Below are 20,514 nucleotides of genomic sequence, written 5' to 3' on the forward strand. Positions count from 1 at the left end.
TCACTTCCTTTAAAATTCTGCCTCTTTGGTCTAGACTTCACCGTGGAATATGGAAGTAATTGACCAGACTGTTTTATGTTTGGTCTTTGGTTCTTCAGTTTGAAACTGAGACAGCATCTCATTTTAACCTCCTGTGACAAATGCAATAAATAAATAAGCAAATACATTAAAAAGTATATAAATAAAACATGTTCAAATATTTTTATTGATATGAATATATAATTAAAGTGCTTTGCAGACCACTACTTTACCACATGGTTTCCCAGACTCATTTTTTATAGAACACTGTTGCAGGAGGTGTATAAGTTTGTGTTACAAAACAAACAGACAGACAAAGAGAAAACAATGAAAAAGTCCCCAAAACCTAGGGATAGAATTTAAGAATATAAATATTCTTTCTTATACACTGTATCCTATTATTATCTCCTGGAAATCCACATTATCTATTAATAGCATAATAAAATTTGAGAACATCTATAATTCTTTTAATTTTGTTTATGATGTATTTTCAGAAAAAAGCCTTTGAGTTTTATGCAATTAAATCTATTAGTTCATGTTTTCTGTCTCTCTTTTTATGTGCCCAGCTTTTCTTTTCTCGTATGTTTTGTTGTCTCCCTCTCTCTCTATTTTTTTGCCCTCTCCTTAGTCCCTTAATTTCCTCTTACACTCTGTCTGTCTGTTCTGGTTTTCTCCACTCTGATCATTACCCACTGTTTCTATCAAAATTGATTGCTCTCTGGAGAGTCATTCTGCTGAATGGAGTTTTACTTACATCTCATTATTAACACACTTATTAAAATACTTAATATGTGCGAGGCACTCCTGAGTGCTTCAAATGCAGTATTTCATTTCATCTTAATGTCATTTGGGTCACTTGCCCAGGGTCACACAACAAGTGAATAGCAGAGATTGGATTTGTGTTGCTAGAACTTGAACTATTAGAATCATTCTTCTGGGAGATAATTTGGGTGAGGGCCTTTCCAAAGCCACTTAAAAGACAACGCCCAGGCTAACTCGCAGTTTGGTGGTGCTAGCAGCACAGATGCTAAGGGCGCTCTTAACCCTGGAGTTTGAGTTTCCACTCAAAATCTGAAAATCTCTTTTCTAGATGGTTCAGCCACAAAGCATCCATGTCTTTCTATTCATCTTTGATATAATGTAGCAGAATCAACTTTTATTCAGCTGGAAAGCTCTGTACCTCCCTCCAAGTGAAATGTCTTGCTTTTGAGACTTCTCTTATTTATAGGCTACTTCAGGAATTATTGGCACTAATATTGGGGTTGACTAAACATCCTCTTGAGCCTGATGCCCCATAGCCCTATACTAGGGTTAACCACTTTCTATCCATGGATTCACTACCTCTTTGTTCCTAAGATCTTAAGGAACTTGTATTATCCTCTATTTGATTCAAATTCGACTCGAATCCCCTATTTGTTCAAGTCTTATAGACCAGAAAGGTGTTGTAAATATATGACTCTCATCACTGTGCTATTTTTCTACCCAAAACAGTGGATTTTGAACAAAAGGGGTAACAGCTTAGTATGGAGGCTATATGCATGACATGTGGACTTCTTAAGTATTTATGTTTCAAAAATCAGGGTAATTCTGGCTTTTCTACTTACTTCATTTTTAAGCTCTTAACATCATTCACATGATTAACCATCAGAATGATGATCCTCCCTTCGAACAGATAAATACATTCCTTATCAATTTTATTTTGTGTGTATTTTTTTGGGGGGTGGGAGGAAATAACAATATTCAGGTTTGATCTCGTGCTATATATATCATTGTGAGAAAAAAAACAAAGAAAAACTGAACCAGACAATCATTTCTCTCTGTGATTGCAACATCTGAGAATAGACGGCTTTTAAAAGAGAAACATCTGGGACTTCCCTGGTGGTCCAGTGGTTAAGACTTCACCTTCCAATGCAGGGGGCGTGGTTAAGATCCCACATGCCTCGCGGCCAAAAAACCAAAACATAAAACAAAAGCAATATTGTAAAAAAATAAATTTTTTTAAATAAAAAAAAAATAAAATAGAAGAGAAACATCCATAATAATTGAACTATCATTTTCTTTTTTACAATGGGATAGTAACTCTAAAAGAACCAGGGAAGATCATCTGGAATCACTTGGGACTATAAAATAATAACGTAGTTTGTGGCAATTGGACTAGGGAATTTTCTCATTACTTTAGAGCCTGATCCAGTAATTTCCTTGTCCATCAACAAGGCCATTTGTACACAGTCACAAAGAAAAATAGTGTGTTTAGAAGGCTTCAGAGTGAGAAATCCACTACTTCTTTTTATGAATACTTTTTATGTCAAAGAAATCAGTATCAGGAAGTGTTTCTTTACACTTAATCTGAATTATAAGAAGCAATATACACAACTCTCAGAAGCGTGGTACAAACTCTTAACACATCTTTAACTTATTTCATCTTTATTTCTTGGTAGATTCTCTAAAGCTTTGAAAAGGCATGAGATTTAACTCCTATGTACAGTTATTCTAAAGTTATAAAATAAAAACTCTTTCAGCTAGGGATCCCATGATATGTATAGAAATCTCAGATGAGGAGATATAAATTTATTCTTTTTGTTGAATGTACTATTCTTGTTAAAGTTTGAAATTCCCTGAGAAGTCATAATTCCCTCTGCAAAAACAAAATTAAACTCAATTCACTTGCTATTAAACACGGTTGCATTACCTTGAGTCAGAGGAAGTTAATCCTTTCCTTTTATTGTTTTGCTCTACTTACTTTTACTAATAAAATTCCTTAGACATAAATACATTGTTCTTATTTGGGAGGTGGTGGAAATTATAAGTACTAAGTTTAATATTTGCAAAAGATTTTAATTTTACAGGAAAGATTGACCTTGCTCAAATGCCATATTAAAAATCTTTGCCTACCTAAATAAGGTTGAGTTCATCTTTTGGAAAACATTATTTTTTAAACAATAAGTCATAGAGATTTTCCTTTTCTTAGGTTGACTCTTTAGAGTACATTGGTTAGAGTGGTGTGAGTTTAAGGTAGTTGGAATGGGATGGAAGTGTTGAGATGTATCTATGTTTCCATATACATTACCCCATAAATCTGTAAGAAATGCTTGGGGTATGTTTGTGAATAATGCATTGTGCTTCCGGTGTGATACATTTGTTCCTGTGCATATGCATTTTACAGAGCTCAGATTGAGTCTACTGGATTGCATTTGAAAATGTGTTACCTTTGTACAATAGGTTACTGGGTGTACCCATGTGATCGATTCAGGCTTAGTAATATTTTCCAGTCTTCCTTTTGGGGGCCAAAATGCTCATATTTTACTGTACTTGTTGCCATTCATCGAACCATATGAAAGTTGTTGGATCAAACACCAGATTTTCAGTGTCTGGAGATTTGATAATACCTATACAACTCTGAATATTTCAAATTAATAGATTTATTATACTACGGGAAACAGATTTTTATAAACTATTGTAGGCAGCATTGTATATTAAAGAAGTCCTGGGCATGCGATTCTATTCAGTCCTCCACATCTCAAGAAGGTGGTACCTCTTTATCCCTTCTTACACCCATGAGGGGCCTGTGTTTACACTGATGAAAATTGTTAGGAGCGTGATTGTGGCACATTTCTTTAGAAAACTGAGGAATATTTGTGCGGAGTTTCCTTCAAATTCTTATTCTACAGGCTTTGCCTGCAGAATTACATTTATACTAAACTGGGTTTTGGAATGGGATGGGGATGACATCTTCAAATTAAAATCACGACTGACCTTTTCACAACTTTTCTAAACCTTATTAACTTTTGTGATTTAAAAAAAAGAACTGCAGACCTTTTTCATGTTTGCTCAAATTTCATTTGAGAAATAAATACCAAATGTGTGCAACCCATTGTATATATTAAACATAAGTTAGATTGGCTCGAAATTTTAATGATGGGTTATTCAACTTTCTGCAAAACACAAGTCAATAATCACTCTCTGTATGCTAATTTTTAATTAAAAAACCAGAAACAGCAATGGTCGTCTTTTAACTTCATCATGAATAAAGTCACAGCTGCATAAAGTGATGCCTAGAACCACATATGCTGTCTCTATAGAAAATCAACTTTTTCACTCTGTAACAAACTAGTAAGTAGGGTTTCTCCATAGATGAATGTGGGGAGCCAAATGGTTCTATCTTCTGTAATGTACAGATTTAAATTTAGGGAGTGTACTAAATATATAACCTGTAATGCTTAAGAAACTTTGGGTGAATTGTAATCAAATTATATGAGAAAAGTAGAATTAGGAGGGCAGCGGATAGGGTTTGATTGGTTTTGTTTGTTTGATATTTGTTCAGCTGGAGTTTAGGTCTGAATTACTTTGAATCAGAGCTTGGGCTGTAGACTGAAATGTGCCTTGGGTTTCTTAATAGCTGCATAACCTTTGGGCAAGCTACATAACCTTTACCAAGTTTTAGTTTCCTCATCTTGTGATATGGAAATAATATATAACAGTACCTATTTCAAAGGATCCTGAGTTGTTTGGGGCAATGTTTCTATTTTCTTTCTTTTACTATTGACTCTTCTTTGGAGATCTCATCAATTTTCAGGGATTTTAATCCCGCCTTTAAGATAATGATGATGTCTCCACAACATACCTCTCTTTTGTGCTTTAGACTTGCATCGCTAATTTTTAAATTTATTTATTTTCACTTGGGTTTCTCACAGATACCTAAAATTTACCATACCTCAAATTTCTCTTTGTTTTTCACCCTGATTCTTCCTGAAACTGAGTCCCCATAAAACTGAGTTCCCCTGCTGAGTTTATGATTTTTTTAAACTTATTATTTTATATTGGAGTATAGTTGATTAACAATGTTGTGTTCGTTTCAGGTGTACAGCAAAGTGATTCAGTTATACATACACATGTATCTATTCATTTTCAAATTCTTTTCCCATTTAGGTTGTTACAGAATACTGAGTAGAGTTCCCTGTGCTATACAGTAGGTCCTTGTTGGTTATCCATTTTAAATATAACATATGTGCATGTTTATCTGAAACTTTATTCCCTTTCTTGTCCTGCCCCTGTTCCCCGCAGGATTGAGGACTGTCAAAGAAAAAGCGGGATTGAAACCAAGCAAGACCTTGTGAGGCCCTCCCAGGTACAAAAACCCCTCCATTTCCCCCATTTCTTGTTTGTAGAAAAAGCCTTTAGTCTCCTAGCCTTTCCCTGAGTTCCAAACTCAGTTATTAATTAGGGAAGTGAGAGAATGCAGAAACAAGGCAAGAAATGTAATGAAAATAGTTCAGAGGTAAAACAGAGTCCTAGTTCCTCCTCAAGAGATACACATAGCAATCTGACACACATCTCTGAGTTGTTATGCAGAAACTAAGACCCACCCCGCCCACGTGGAGGATGGTGACTACATGCTGACCACAAGCATGCAGACTCCAGACTGGTTGGAACCAGAAGGTTGATGATGAAGATTCCTGAAACATCACCCTGTGACCTCACCACCAAGCAACCAAAGGAAAATCATGCACCCTGCAGTCCTCACTCCAAATGTTGCCTTAAAAACTCCTTTGCTGAAAGCCATAGGGGAGTTGGGGTCTTTTGAGCATGAGCTGCCTGTTCTCCTTGCTTGGTGCATGTAATAAATGCTGCACATTCCTTCACCACAACCTGCTGTCAGAGGATTAGTTTTGCTGTGCATTGGGCAAGTGGACACAAGTTCAGTTCGGTAACATTCCCTCCCCTCACACCCTGACACTGAACCATTAACAGTCCTGATTCTATTTCCAAAATATAACTCTACTCTCTCCTTCCACCTCCAACACCAGCTCATTTGTCAAACCACAGTCATCTTCTGCCTAGATTGCCCCCAGCATCTATAGTCTAGCCTGCAAAGGGGGGACACAGTGGGCCCCTGCCTCAAAAACTGTGTCCCAATCGGGAGGATTTGGTGAGGAGTTTTATAACAATGGTTCAAGGGTGGGATTGCTGATAAAATTAGGGGTGTGTAGGGCCTGAATTCCTTTAATCTGGTCTCAGGTGGTCTCTTGATGAGCTTCTCTGGTTCCTTTAATCTGGCCACAGGTGGTCTTCTCTGGAGTGAAGAATGCTAGCACCATCCATTTATTGGGGGTTTTAGTTCTGTAATGAGCTCAAGGTATCGGTCTGTGTATCCCTTGAGGTGGAACCAGGACCCTGCCCCAAGGCTGCACTGTTGTTCCGTAGCTGCAACTCCCTTGTCTCTGTGGCCTTTCCCTTCCCTGATTAGCAATCTGCCCTTTGTTCGAATCTGCCCTTTGGAACTCAGGGAAGGTCATGGAAGCTGGAGTCTGTTCCCTACAAATAAGAGACAGGGGACATGGAAAGGCTTCTGTGCCCAGGAACTCCACAGGGTCCTGATCAGTTTCACATTCAGTAAAAGTTAGCTAAAAGAACTTGAGTTCCTCTCTCAAATCTTGGTTGTAGGATAAGGGTGTAAAGAGTCCTGTTAAAACAACAGCAATTGACCCTGATGCTTTTTTGTTTGTTTGTTTACTCTTTACAGTCTATTATAAAATAGTTGTGTAGCGATAGGAGGGTTGATGGTCTTCAAATACATGAATTGACCACAGTCTTTTGATTTAATAGGTCAATTTTTAACTAATTAAAAACATAATCATTCATCCAGTTCAGTTGTAATCATTAAAATGCTTTGTAATCATTAAAAACTCTGAAAGAACTTTGAGGAAATAAAAGAAAAATGGTAGAAATAGTGTTTTAGACCCACTTAAAAAAAAAAAAAAACTCTGAATTGATGACCTTTTGTAATCTCTAAGAATGATGAGTAAATAATCTCTGTGGAGAGGTCGTGGCTTCTGTTTCCTAGGGTGGGAGATAGACTGCTGCCTTCTGGGCTTGGGCAGGTAGCTGCCTTCTGCAGAGGGGCATAGATAGTCTTTATTTGTCTGCTTTCCTCATCCAGCTCTCTGTCTACCCCTTCTGTGTCCTCTACAATTTGAGCACAGGGGAACAGAAGGAAACATTCTGTACAGAAAGTTGGACTGGCTTTATATTCTCTGGGCATAGTGGGTTTAAAGTGGACTTTTTCTCTCATAGGTGATTTCATGGGTTCGTGGACATGCTCCCCCCCCCCCCCAGAGGCCCTCCAACTGCCTCTCTCCACCTGGCTGTTCCCCACCAGCTCTTGTCTTCTTCAACTTCTGGATTTTTGGTGGTCACTGCAAAGAGTACCTCTTTGTTGGAATCTCCTTGCCTTCTGGTAGAAAGATTTGAGGGGAGAACACCCTTTAAATTGAACCAAGGCTGGCATTTAGCTGACTAACAGCTAACAAAGCAGTCTCCCACTCATTATCACACTTAATCTCAAATCAACCACGTGTGGTAAGCAGGGCAGGTATTATTACCTCTAGGTTATAGATAAACATGCAAAACTTAAAAAGATTAAATGATTTGATTAGAATTACATGAGACTAAGAATAATGCCTTAGATTTTGGATTCTTAGCCCACTCTTTTTAATTCTTTTCCTCCAGCTACTCTATATTATTTCTCTCTCAGTCTTCGAAAATGAGGATTTCAGTAGAAAAAATTTATACAACAGAGTTGTAGGTTGTTGAATTAGATTCCTGGAATGAATCTTGCTCCTAATTGTTTCCTTTACCAACTGGGCTTTGCAAAATTTCAGGAGAAAGAGATAACACGAAGGTAACTTACATGGGGATTCAGAAGCAGATTTATAAAATGATAAAAGAGTACACTAAGATACACCTAACCTTGCATTCAAGGATGTGCTCAAGAGTTGAAAATCAAGCAAAAGGAATGAAAATCTGCCTATTACAACACAAGAGTATCTGATATTAAAGCATGAAGTAAAAGCATTTTCATATTATTTGCATGAGACATCTTACTGAGGTTTCTTTGTTGATTAGGGAGTGTTCTTGAGGTCTCATGCATGCTAAAACCCTGCTGACACAAATAAAGAATATGTAATTGTCCCCAAATATTCTGAATGAGGACATAAACAAATGAAGTTATATTTCAAAGGGGAAAGTTATCCCAGGGGACCAATCTCCTCTTGACCTTGTATTTCTTACCTATAAAATGAAAGGCTTGACTAGATGTTTTATAAAGTAATTTCAGTCCCTAATAGTCTTTGATATGGATTCAAGAATTGGGAGGGAGATGCCTTTAAGTAATTGTGAAGTTCTTAATATCAAACACGTAAAGTGGACCGACCTATTTCTCAACCTCATATCATTCTGTTTTTAAAATAGACTCTAACAGATACGGTAAATGTAGGCAAAGTTCTGTTACAGATTTGGACAGTTCCACAAACCAGGTCAGGCCACCTTCAGACTGCTAGATCACCAAACAACATCCCTCAAAGTTTCAGTTCAAATCCACTAAGTACCAGAAATGGGTTGACAGTAAGAGACCCAGTATGGGTCAAAGCTGAGGCAGCTATTGCCAAGAAAAGGCACTACAGTGGACTTCCAAATATACATTGTTCTCTTCAGGAAATATGGAAATTGGTTTTCCAGGAATGGGTTCCTGAACTCTCACATGGTCAGACATGCTTGATTGGAGAATGGCTGTAGGCACACATGGCAGATTGTGGAATCTATTTGCTCATGATTCATATAAGAAAGGGCAATGGCATGATGGTTTTTCCATTAGGAGCCTGGGCCCTGAAATCACAGGGATCTGAGTTTGAATCCTGGCTCTGGCATTTGCTTTTCTTTGTGGTCTTGGGAAAGTACTATTTTGTCTATGTCTCAGTCTACAAAATTATAGGAATTGCTATTTCTATAAATGAGATGATGCATGTAAATACTTATACCCTAAATGTTACCTTTTCTCATATAGGTTGTTCCTTATTTAGTAAAATTATTTCTATTTCGATACAAATTATTCACACTCTCAGGTCATAGGTAAAATGAGAGGAAAGACCATATTCATGATTTCCTAAGAAATGTTTATTTTAAGCTTTGATTATTTTAAACTGATCCAATAATGGATGATAATGCATTATTTGTGATAATAAAGAACTACTTTAATTAGATAATAATCCCCCCTCCCTTTTTATTTATTTATTTATTTTTTTGTTTTGTTTGTGTAATTTGCGTACTTCGGTCCCATTCCTGTGACTTTACATGGAGTATTTTTCCCACCTGAGCCCAGGCTTTCTGGGGGTCGCTCTTTATTGCCACATGATTATCTTTGACTGTAAAGCCCCAGATTGCAAAGCAGCAGAAGCAGTGTGGTGATTGCCCATAATTGTAAATCCACCCACTCTTCTTCCATTTTTGTTCACTGTAAGTAATCACATTTTTCTACTCAGCTGGAGAGCATCATGTACATTAATTGGCACCGAGGTTGCTACTGGGTACCACTTTTATTTTGGAAAAGTATTTAAGGCAAAAACACGTAAATTCTAATGCAAGCACTTCAGTTATTTGAATTCTTTATATGCAGTTCTTTGGAGAAAGCATGCACAGGCCATGGTCTTGATTATCTCGATACAGTTAGAAGCTTATGGCAGAGGAAATATCAACAATGTGAGAACTGGCATCTTACATCAGGCACAGTGTGAAGCATCTTGTGAAGAAATGAAGAGAGATGGGAACAGGTATAAACACTTTCTAAGCAAGTCTTAAATTTCAAGCAATATGCAGTGAAAAACAAAGGAAAGTGTGATGGCTCTGTGCATTTTTGGAAATGCTAATTTTATGACCAAGAGTTTGACTGGGTAGTTTAGAAAGTCTTGATGTGGATGCTTGTGGTTGCAGGCTTGAAATCGGGTAACTAATTTTGGGAGTGACCTATAAGTGTGAAAGGATATGTACCAGAAAGGCTAGAGCCTGTTGCTGGTTGCATTGTATGCTAGCATTTAAGGTCCCTCTGGGTATCAGGGTTTCCCTGGTATAAATCATGGAACTCGAGGTCTGGAAATTGCTCAGAAAGTCCAATTGAGTTCTTAAGATTCCCTTTCAAATACAATGTACGTGAACCTATTAAAGAATTAGGAGAATTAACACAGGAAAGAACCACTTTCAATGTTGTTTAACCCAGCATTCCCCAAGTTTGGCCATGGAAACTTACTTTTTTGAGTAATAATATCTGTTAAAGTCAAAAACACAAATAAAAGGAACACGAGCTTAAGCACGGGCTGCAGAAGGGAAACTCTTCAGCTGCAAATAGTCACCTGGTCATTAATGCTCAACACCAGCCAAACGTACAGATTTAACGATTAGGAGTATGTCATTATGTTCTTCTGTAACATGTAATTAGTCTAAAAACACAAAGCTCTGAAAAATATATGCCTATAGGAGACCTTCAAGATGGCAGAGGAGTAAGACGTGGAGATCACCTTCCTCCCCACAAATACATCAGAAATACATCTACATGTGTAACAACTCCTACAGAACACCCACTGAACGCTGGCAGAAGACCTCAGACCTCCCAAAAGGCAAGAAACTCCCCACGTACCTGGGGAGGGCAAAAGAAAAAAGATAACAGAGACAAAAGAATAGGGACGGGACCTGCACCAGTGGGAGGGAGCTGTGAAGGAGGAAAGGTGTCCACACACTAGGAGCCCCTTCGCGGGTGGAGACTGCGGGTGGCGGAGGGGGGAGCTTCAGAGCCGCGGAGGAGAGCGCAGCCACAGGGGTGCGGAGGGCAAAGCGGAGAGATTCCCGCACGGAGGCTCGGCGCCGAGCAGCACTCACCAGCCCGAGAGGCTCGTCTGCTCCCCCGCCGGGGCGGGCGGGGCTGGGAGCTGAGGCTCGGGCTGCGGTCGGATCGCAGGGAGAGGACTGGGGTTGGCGGCGTGAACACAACCTGAAGGGGCTAGTGCGCCACGGCGAGCCGGGAGGGAGTCCGGGAAAAGGTCTGCAGCTGCCGAAGAGGCAAGAGACTTTTTCTTACCTCTTTGTTTCCTGGTGCGCGAGGAGAGGGGATTCAGAGCACCACCTAAACGAGCTCCAGAGACGGGCGCGAGCCGCGGCCATCAGTGCGGACCCCAGAGATGGGAATGAGACGCTAAGGCTGCTGCTGCCGCCACCAAGAAGCCTGTGTGCGAGCACAGGTCACTCTCCACACCGCCCCTCCCGGGAGCCTGTGCAGCCCACCACCGCCAGACTCCCGTGATCTGGGGACAACTTCACCAGTAACAACTTCAACAGACTCATCAAGCAAAAAAGGGAGAAGACTCAAATCAACTGAATAAATATAAAAAGGAGAAGTAACAACTGACACGGCAGAAACAAAGGATCATGAGGGATTACTACAAGCAACTATATGCCAATAAAATGGACTACTTGGAAGAAATGGGCAAGTTCTTAGAAAAGCACAACCTTCTGAGGCTGAACCAGGAAGAAATAGAAAATATAAACAGACAAATCACAAGCACTGAAATTGGAACTGTGATTAAAAACCTTCCAAAAAACAAAAGCCCAGGACCAGATGGCTTCACAGGCAAATTCTATCAAACATTTAGAGAAGAGCTAACACCCATCCTTCTCAAACTCTTCCAAAAGAAAGCAGAGTGAGGAACACTCCCCAACTCATTCTATGAGGCCACCATCACCCTGATACCAAAACCAAAGATGGAACAAAAAAAGATAATTACAGACCAATATCACTGATGAATATAGATGCAAAAATCCTCAACAAAATACTAGCAAACAGAATCCAATAACACATTAAATGGATCATACACCATGATCAAGTGGGATTTATCTCAGGGATGCAAGGATTCTTCAATATACGCAAATCAATCAATGCGTTACAACATATTAGCAAATTGAAGAATAAAAACCATATGATCATCTGAATAGATGCAGAAAAAGCTTTTGACAAAATTCAACACCCATTTTTGATAAAAATTCTCCAGAAAGTGAGCATAGAGGGAACATATCTCAACATAATAAAGGCCATATATGACAAACCCACAGCAAACATCATTCTCAATGGTGAAAAACTGAAACATTTCCTCTAAGATCAGGGACAAGACAAGGATGTCCACTATCATGACTATTATTCAACATAGTTTTGGAAGTCCTTGCCACAGCAATCAGAGAAGATAAAGAAGTAAATTGAATACAAATTGGAAAAGAAAAAATAAAACTCTCACTTTTTGCAGATGACATGATACTATACATAGATTATCCTAAAGATGCCACCAGAAAATTACTAGAGCTAATCAATGAATTTGGTAAAGTTCCAGGATGGAAAATTAATGCATGGAAATCTCTTGCATTCCTATACACTAACAACAAAAGATCAGACAGAGAAATCAAGGAAACAATCCCATTCACCATTGCAAAAAAAAGGAATAAAATACCTAAGAATAAATCTACCTAAGGAGGTAAAAATCTGTACTCAGAAAACTATAAGACACTGCTGAAAAAAATCAAAGATGACACAAACAGATGGAGAGATATACCATGTTCTTGGACTGGAAGAATCAATATTGTGAAAATGACTATTCTACCCAAAGCAATCTACAGATTCAATGCAATCCCTATCAAATTACCAATGGCAATTTTTACAGAACTAGAACAAAAACATCTTTAAATTTGTATGGAGACACAAAAGACCCCCAAACAGCCAAAGCAATCTTGAGGGAAAAATACGGAGTTGGAGGAATCAGATGCCCTGACTTCAGACTATACTACAAAGTTACAGTAATCAAGACAGTATGGTACTGGCACAAAAACAGAAATATAGATCAATGGAACAAGATAGAAAGCCCAGAGATAAACCCATGCACTATGATCAACTAATCTATGACAAAGAATGCAAGGATATACAGTGGAGAAAAGACAGTCTCTTCAATAAGTGGTGCTGGGAAAACTGGACAGCTACATGTAAAAGAATGAAATTAGAACACTCCCTAACACCATACACAAAAATAAACTCAAAATGGATTAAAGACCTAAATGTAAGACTGGACACTATAAAATTCTTAGAGGAAAACATAGGCAGAACACACCTGGACATAAATTGCAGCAAGATCTTTTTTGACTCACTTCCTAGAGCAATGGAAATAAAAACAAAAATAAACAAATGCGACCTAATGAAACCTAAAAGCTTTTGCACAGCAAAGGAAACTCTAAATAGGACAAACAGACAACCCTCAGAATGGGAGAAAATATTTGCAAACGAATCAACAGACAAAGGATTAGTCTCCACAATATACAGCAGCTCATGCAGCTCAATATCAAAAAAAGAAACAACCCAATCAAAAAATGGGCAGAAGAAAACCATAATTCGAAAAGAGTCATGTACCACAATGTTGATTGCAGCACTATTTACCATAGCCAGGATGTAGAAACAACCTAAGTGTCCATCGACAGATGAATGGATAAAGAAGATGTGGCACATATATACAATGAAATGTTACTCAGCCATAAAAAGAAATGAAATTAAGTTTTTTGTGGTGAGGTGGATGGACGTAGATTCTGTCATACAGAGTGAGGTAAGTCAGAAAGAGAAAAACAAATACCATATGTTAACACATATATATGGAATGTAAAAAAAAAAAAAAGGTTCACACAAACATAGGGGCAGGACAGGAATAAAGGCACAGACATAGAGAATGGACTTGAGGACATGGGGATGGGGAAGGGTAAGCTGGGAAGAAGTGAGAGAGTAGCATTGACATATATACATTACCAAATATAAAATAGATAGCTAGTGGGAAGCAGCTCCATAGCACAGGGAGATCATCTCAGTGCTTTGTGACCACCTAGAGGGGTAGGATAGGGAGTGTGGGAGGGAGACGCAAGAGGGAGGGGATATGGGGATATATGTATACATATAGCTGATTCACTTTGTTATACAGCAGAAACTAACACACCATTGTAAGGCAATTATACTCCAATAAATAGGTTAAAGAAAAAAAATGGGCAGAAGACCTAAATAAACATTTCTCCAAAGAAGACATACAGATGGCCAAGAGGCACATGTAAAGCTGGTCAACCTCACTAATTATTAGTGAAATGCAAATCAAAACTACAATGAGGTATCACCTCACACCATTTAGAATGGGTATCACCAGAAAATCTACAAACAACAAATGCTGGAGAGGGTGTGGAGAAAAGAGAACCCTCTTGCACTGTTGGTGGGAATATAAATTGATACAGCCACTATGGAGGACAGCATGGAGGTTTCTTAAAAAACTAAAAATAGAATTACCATATGACCCAGCAATCCCACTACTGGGCGTATACCCAGAGAAAACCGTAATTCAAAAAGACACATGCACCCGAATGTTCATTGCAGCACTATTTACAATAGCCAGGTCATGGAAGCAACCTAAATGCCCATTGACAGACAAATGGATAAAGAAGATATGGTACATATATACAATGGAATATTACTCAGCCATAAAAAGGAACAAAATTTCATCATTTGTAGAGACGTGGATGGACCAAGAGACTGTCATACAGAGTGAAGTACGTCAGAAAGAGAAAAACAAATATCGTGTATTAACACATATATGTGGAATCTAGAAAAATTGTACAGATGAACTGGTTTGCAAGGCAGAAATAGAGACACAGGTGTAGAGAACAAAGGTATGGACACCAAGGGAGGACAGTGGGGGGGCAGAGGTGGTGGTGGTGGGATGAACTGGGAGATTGGGATTGACATGTATACACTAATATGTATACAATAGATAAGTAATAAGAACCTGCTGTATAAAAAAATATAAAATTAAATAAAATTCAAAAAAATTTTAAAAATTTGAGCTTCAGGTCAGGTTTACACAAATAACTACTTTTAATAGACTTATTTAAAATTATCATGTGGACTTAGATGTAGATAAATTAAAAACTCATATAAATTTATAACTTAAAAATATGTATTAGATTTCTCTGAGAGATTTAATACATATTTATTGAGAACAATAAATAAGCACCTTAAGGGAATATGTTGGAAAGATATGAAGATCAAGGCTTGGCAATGACATATATCAGGGAGCTCAAAATGGTCTCATAGAAATATTTACAGGAGTTCCATGGGCTTCTCCATCATGGTCAGGCAACCAATCCCAAATTCCCCACGTTACTGAGGGACTCTTGGCTGCTACCTCGTCCTGGTACATCTGCATTCATCTACCTCCCTTAGCAAAAATGCCATTTATTGAATGGATATTAGGGATTCGTCGAATTGGTTGGAAGCTGAAAGCTACATTGGAAAAATAGGCAGGAGCTTGGGAAGTCCTCACTGCAGGATCCACAGGCGCAGTCACCCTGCGGAAACACTCTGTTCCAAATGCAGACGCTGTGATGAATGTGACCTGCAGCCCCAAGACGTCAGTGTGGTGACTCAAGGTTCAAAGTCGAGGAAGAGAGCTTCTGTTGAACCTGTTCAGTAACTGTGCCAGAGCTGGGAGAGAAAGCTCTTGCTTCCATAGTGGGAGGTGGGAGACACCTCGCAAGACACCACACAAAGATCCCCGAAAGAGAGGGGATGGCACTAACAGGGGAGGGTTTGAGGCTGGTCAGTTAATAAACAACACATGTTTATGACACAGATCTATCTTTTTGCTTCTTGACCCTGGGATACCCGCAACTGACATATACATCAAAATTTATTTATGTATGTATTTATTTATTTATTGGTGATGAGATAGTGGCTAATGATGATGTCTGTAAATCTCATTATAATGGTTACTTGAAGAGTATGATGTCTCTAGACCAAAATATGTAGTGGTGAAAAAATATATCAATCATCAATCTTCTGAAATATTGGTATTTTTCTCTTCTGACATCTTTTCCTATCTTAACTTCATTCTTTTAAGCTTCACTTATAAATTCCTCATCTGCTTATTTTTCCCCTTCCTCCTCTCCTCTGTCATCACCTAAAATTTGTCCCTTTGGGTGCCTTTGAACTAATATAACTGTCTTTCAGTTAGCCTATCCATGAACCAGGCCTGTGTATAAGGATTCGACTTTAAGTAGTTTATTTGGGAGGGGATCCCAGAAAACTTCACCAGGGAATACAGAAGTATGACAGGGAAGGGAAGGCCTCCAACAAAGAGTGTATAATCAAGTCACCACTATGGGTAACTGGAGTTTGATCCCACTGGGGAAATCTGACCGCCAGGGCAGAACATACATATCAGCACGACTCCAGATGAGGAACATGAGATCTGAAGTATTTGATATTCCAGTTTTCCTCAGTCATTGGTTTAGGTTCTCCTGGGCCTCCCTGGTTTGCATACAGGTGGGCAGAATGAGCTCTTGGAAAACAGAGAAAGTCATAAGGCAGTGAAACTACAGGGCTGACAGTTGGAATTCACCCCATGTGAAGTGAAATGGTAGGGATGAGGGCTTACAGGTGGGACGAGAGCTGCATCCACTACAGTCACAGGACCTCCTCTTTCCCTGCCTCTAGGGATGCACCAGGTCCCTTTTTGACCACACTCAGCTGGAATAAAATGAGAGTCCTGAGCAAGCACTGGAAGGGTCGGCGAGTATTTAGGGACATGGATAAACAGTAAGCCATCAGGACCAAGACTTGTAAAAGGGTGTTTAGATTTAAGAGAAAAGGGCAGTTGAATAGGATATGGTAGTGGCATTAAGTAAACAGAGAGAAAGACACAAAAGCTGGGAACCAATGGGAAGGTCTGGTAGATGCAAAGATTCCCGGTCCAGTCCCCCCATCAGGGCGGTGCGCCTCATCTCCAGCTGTCCCTCCGCTGAGTCCCACTCTGCCAACTGCCTTTGAAAAAGGAAAGAGAGCTGTCTCGCCTGCTGTTAAATCATGTACCCGGGAGCGGCCACTTCTACTGACGCATTAATATAGGGTTACAAAGTCCCTGATTTCATCTTGGGGCATCTTTGAAGGGCCAAACCTACTTGAGAGCTCTCTGTGAGATTGGCTGAGGCCACTTTTGAGACTGCATCAGAACTCAATGTCTCCTTCTGCCCAATCCCGCTTGCCTCACTTCCTTAAGTCAAGTTTTTATTATTCCCCTGGTAATAATAACTGGTAAACCTCCCATAAGCAAATTTCCTTCTAAAAGTCTGTTTTCTGGGAACCCCAACTAAAACAGAAACAACGGTGGAGTGGACTGTCGACGGAGGTGGAAATAATGATTCTCATCGGATTCTGCACAGGCTTAGTAGATGGTAATTGCTGTTACTTGTATATGTTTATTCCAAGTGTACACAGAAATGAGTTCTGATGCTTGCTCTTTGCCCATGTATAGCTGTTAGTGTTTACTGATGCATATCCTACCTGTATTCTAATATCGAACACTTGGAGCTTACTTTGAATTCTGTTGTATACAAATACCAAATAAATGTTGAACCATGGGACATATGAAAAAGGAATTATTTTATGGGTTGTCATGAGTATGAGAAATTCAGAAAAGATTCGGAAAGCAAAAGTAAGGTTGTTATCTAGGGAGTTTGGAGTTGTTAAATGTATCACTCATTTGTCAGGTCTTATTTTGTTAGTGTCAATCTATTTTTTTTCTCAAGAATATTGGAAGGAAAATCCTAAGCAGGTTATTGCAATTACTTTTCTGTAAAAATAATGACCTGCATTCCTGAGAATCTTAATGTCACCTTGTTATTTACCTTCCACAGTTTCTGGTTCAAGGCAATTACAGCCTGTCCCCACCTCGAATAAAAAGAGGACTTTTACTTTCCAGTGATTCTGTCTCACCAAAGCTATGAAATCTCTTCTCTACTGTATGAGCTCAGATATCTTGCTGAAAAGGCTCTCTCATTTTCTCACCGTTAAAAACTCATTTCTTTCCTATTTATCTTAATATATCTTACAATTCCATAGGCAAGGGAATAGGAATGAGGGTGAGAAAAAGTACTGAAATTCTCCAGGCCGTCTTTTCTGAGGACTGAAAAATTAGGTTTGACCTTTTCCCAGCAGACTATCATGGAATACCTGGAACATGTTATGAATTTGAGAAATAAAATATCATGTCAGGAAGACTGGGACAAAAGACCCTTTATACACCCCCGGAGAAGTAAAAGGCTTCCTCTTCTCAGCCATATTAACTTTAGATAAAAGATTTAATTAGAGGAGAAACCTTAATATGATTGTCTGGTGTGTATTTTTACTTTTTGTCAAGAAAGGAAATGAAAGAAGCTTTAGAATTCCACCAAAGTGATCTCATGGAGATAATGAGGTTAACAAGCTAAAATTAGGCTCTTGGGCTTAGAAAAGAATTCACTTATGAAAAGAATTGTTAATTAAATGGAAGTGCCTTCATCCAAAGAGCACAATTTGCTTGTCAGAGATGAGAAGTCGAGACAGGCCTGATAAGAGAAGATAATGATAATGTAATGTTGCCTGAGATCAAGAATCGGTGCTCATTTCAGCACTCCTGCACCCATCAGCAGTCTGGAACTGCTGGAGAAAAAGAAATACAACACAAGAATGAGCTTTGAGAAAAACATAAGCACCATTTTCATCCTGGTATATAACCCACCCTGAAAATCTGTATGCATCTGTATGCATTCATTTCCTAGGGCTACCATAACAAATTACCATAAACTAGGTGGCTTAAAACAACAGAGATTTGTTCTCTTACAGTTCTGGAGGCTAGAAATATGAAATCAAGAGGTTGGCTGGACAATGGTAATCTCTAAGGGTGCTAGGGAAAGACTTTTCCTTCTGGTGGTTACCAATTGCCTTTTCTCGGCTTGTAGCTGCATCATTGCAATCTCTATCTCCAGTGTCACTTGGCATTCTCTCTCTCTCTCTCTCTCTCTCTCTCTCTCTCTCTCTCTGTGTGTCTCTCTCTCTGTCTCTTATCTCCCCTCTTCTCACTGTGTGTCTGTTTTCTTTTCCTGTAAGGAATCCAATCATTGGATTAGGGCCCACCCTATTCCAGGATGACCTCATCTTAATTCAACTAATTACATTTTCAAAGACTATTTCCAAATAAGGGCACATTCTGAGGTTACTAGTGGATATGAATTTTGAGGGGACAATATACAACCAAGTACACTATGTAAAAAATATCTCTGAGAGAACTCTTCAAATCAGGGCATTTCCTCAAGGTAAATAATAAGATTTGACTTCTTGCTCTTTCTTCTTAAACACACCTGTTATAATAATTTAAAAAGTATATACTATCTATAACATTTTGTGCATATTTGTGCATATTTGAGTTTCCTAGTTAAAACAAAAGAGACATCTAAGGTAAAACTCTTTAAACCTCTGTTCAAATTATTATTAATAATTCACTTGGAAATGAGAATGAGAATAATTGGTTCCTAGAAAATAGGAGGTATATTCTGTTGAGTTTGAATTTGTGCCTAACTTTTAAGAATACCAATGGGGCAATGAATTTTTTATAACCATTTTTAAAATTGAAGTATAGTTAATTTACAATGTTGTGTTAGTTTCAGGTGTACAGAAAAGCGATTCAGATATATATGTATATATATACACACACATATATGTATATATATTATTTTTCAGATTCTTTTCCATTATAGGTTATTACAAGCTATTGAATGCAGTTCCCTGTGCTATACAGTAGGTCCTTGCTTTTTATATATTTTATGTAGAGTAGTTTAAGTGGTATTATATGATATTTGTCTTTCTCTGTCTGATTTACTTCACTTAGTATAATAATGTCTAGGTCCATCCATGTTGCTGCAAATGGCATTATTTCATTGTTTTTTATGGCTGAGTAATATTCCATTATATCTATCTATATATCTATCTATATCTATATCTATATCTATGTCTATATATATATATACACACCATCTTCTTTATCCATTCATCTGTCAATGGACACTTGGTTGCTTCCATGTCTTGGCTATTGTAAATAGTGCTGCTATGAACACTGGGGTGTACGTATCTTTTCAAATTAGAGTTTTCATCTTTTCTGGATATAAGGGCAATGTATTTTTAAATAATCTTTTTTTATTTTAGGAAAATTTTAGATTTATGGAAAAGTTGCAAAGACAGTATAGAGAGTTCTCTTACATTCTGCATTTTGTTTCCCTAGTGTTAACATCTTAACTTGGTCTGAAACATTTGTCATAATTAGCCTACCAGTATTGATACATTATTATTAACCTGAGACCATACTTTTAAAACTTCTTTAGTTTTTTTCATTTTCTGTCCCAGGATCCAAACCAAGATACCATGTTAACATTTAGTAGTTATGTTTCCATGGGATACTTTTGGCTGTGACCGTTTCTCAGACTTGCCCTGTTTTCAATGAGAAGTACTGGTAAGGTATTTTGTAGAATGCCTTTCAGTTTGGGTTTGTCTTACTTTTCTATTTCCCATCAATAGACTGGGAATATGTGTTTTGGGAGAAAGGTCACAGAGATTAAGTGACACTTGTATCAAATCACACCAAGGGTACATGTTCTCAACGTGACTTATCACTTTTGATGCTAAACTTGATCACTGGGCTCAGGTAGTGTTTGCCCACCATAGTTTCCACCATAGTTACCCTTTTTGCCTCCTTTCCCTACTGTATTCTTTGGAAGGAAGTCACTCTGCACAATCCACACTTA

At 38.4% G+C, this 20,514-nt stretch overlaps 1 long non-coding RNA gene across 6 annotated transcripts in view; it reads left to right on the top strand.

The window, feature by feature from the left end:
- Positions 1-9,031, top strand: part of LOC130708276 (uncharacterized) — a 162,001-nt gene extending 152,970 nt beyond the window's left edge. For 4 of the 6 annotated variants that reach the window (XR_009008458.1, XR_009008457.1, XR_009008455.1 and 1 more), the window contains one exon: positions 5,080-7,074. This is a non-coding gene — a long non-coding RNA (uncharacterized LOC130708276). The other 2 variants (XR_009008456.1, XR_009008460.1) reach the window with 2 other exon arrangements.
- The last annotated feature ends 11,483 nt before the right edge of the window (positions 9,032-20,514 follow it).

This window comes from Balaenoptera acutorostrata, chromosome 5, assembly GCF_949987535.1.
Source record: "Balaenoptera acutorostrata chromosome 5, mBalAcu1.1, whole genome shotgun sequence".
Taxonomy (NCBI): Eukaryota; Metazoa; Chordata; class Mammalia; order Artiodactyla; family Balaenopteridae; genus Balaenoptera; species Balaenoptera acutorostrata.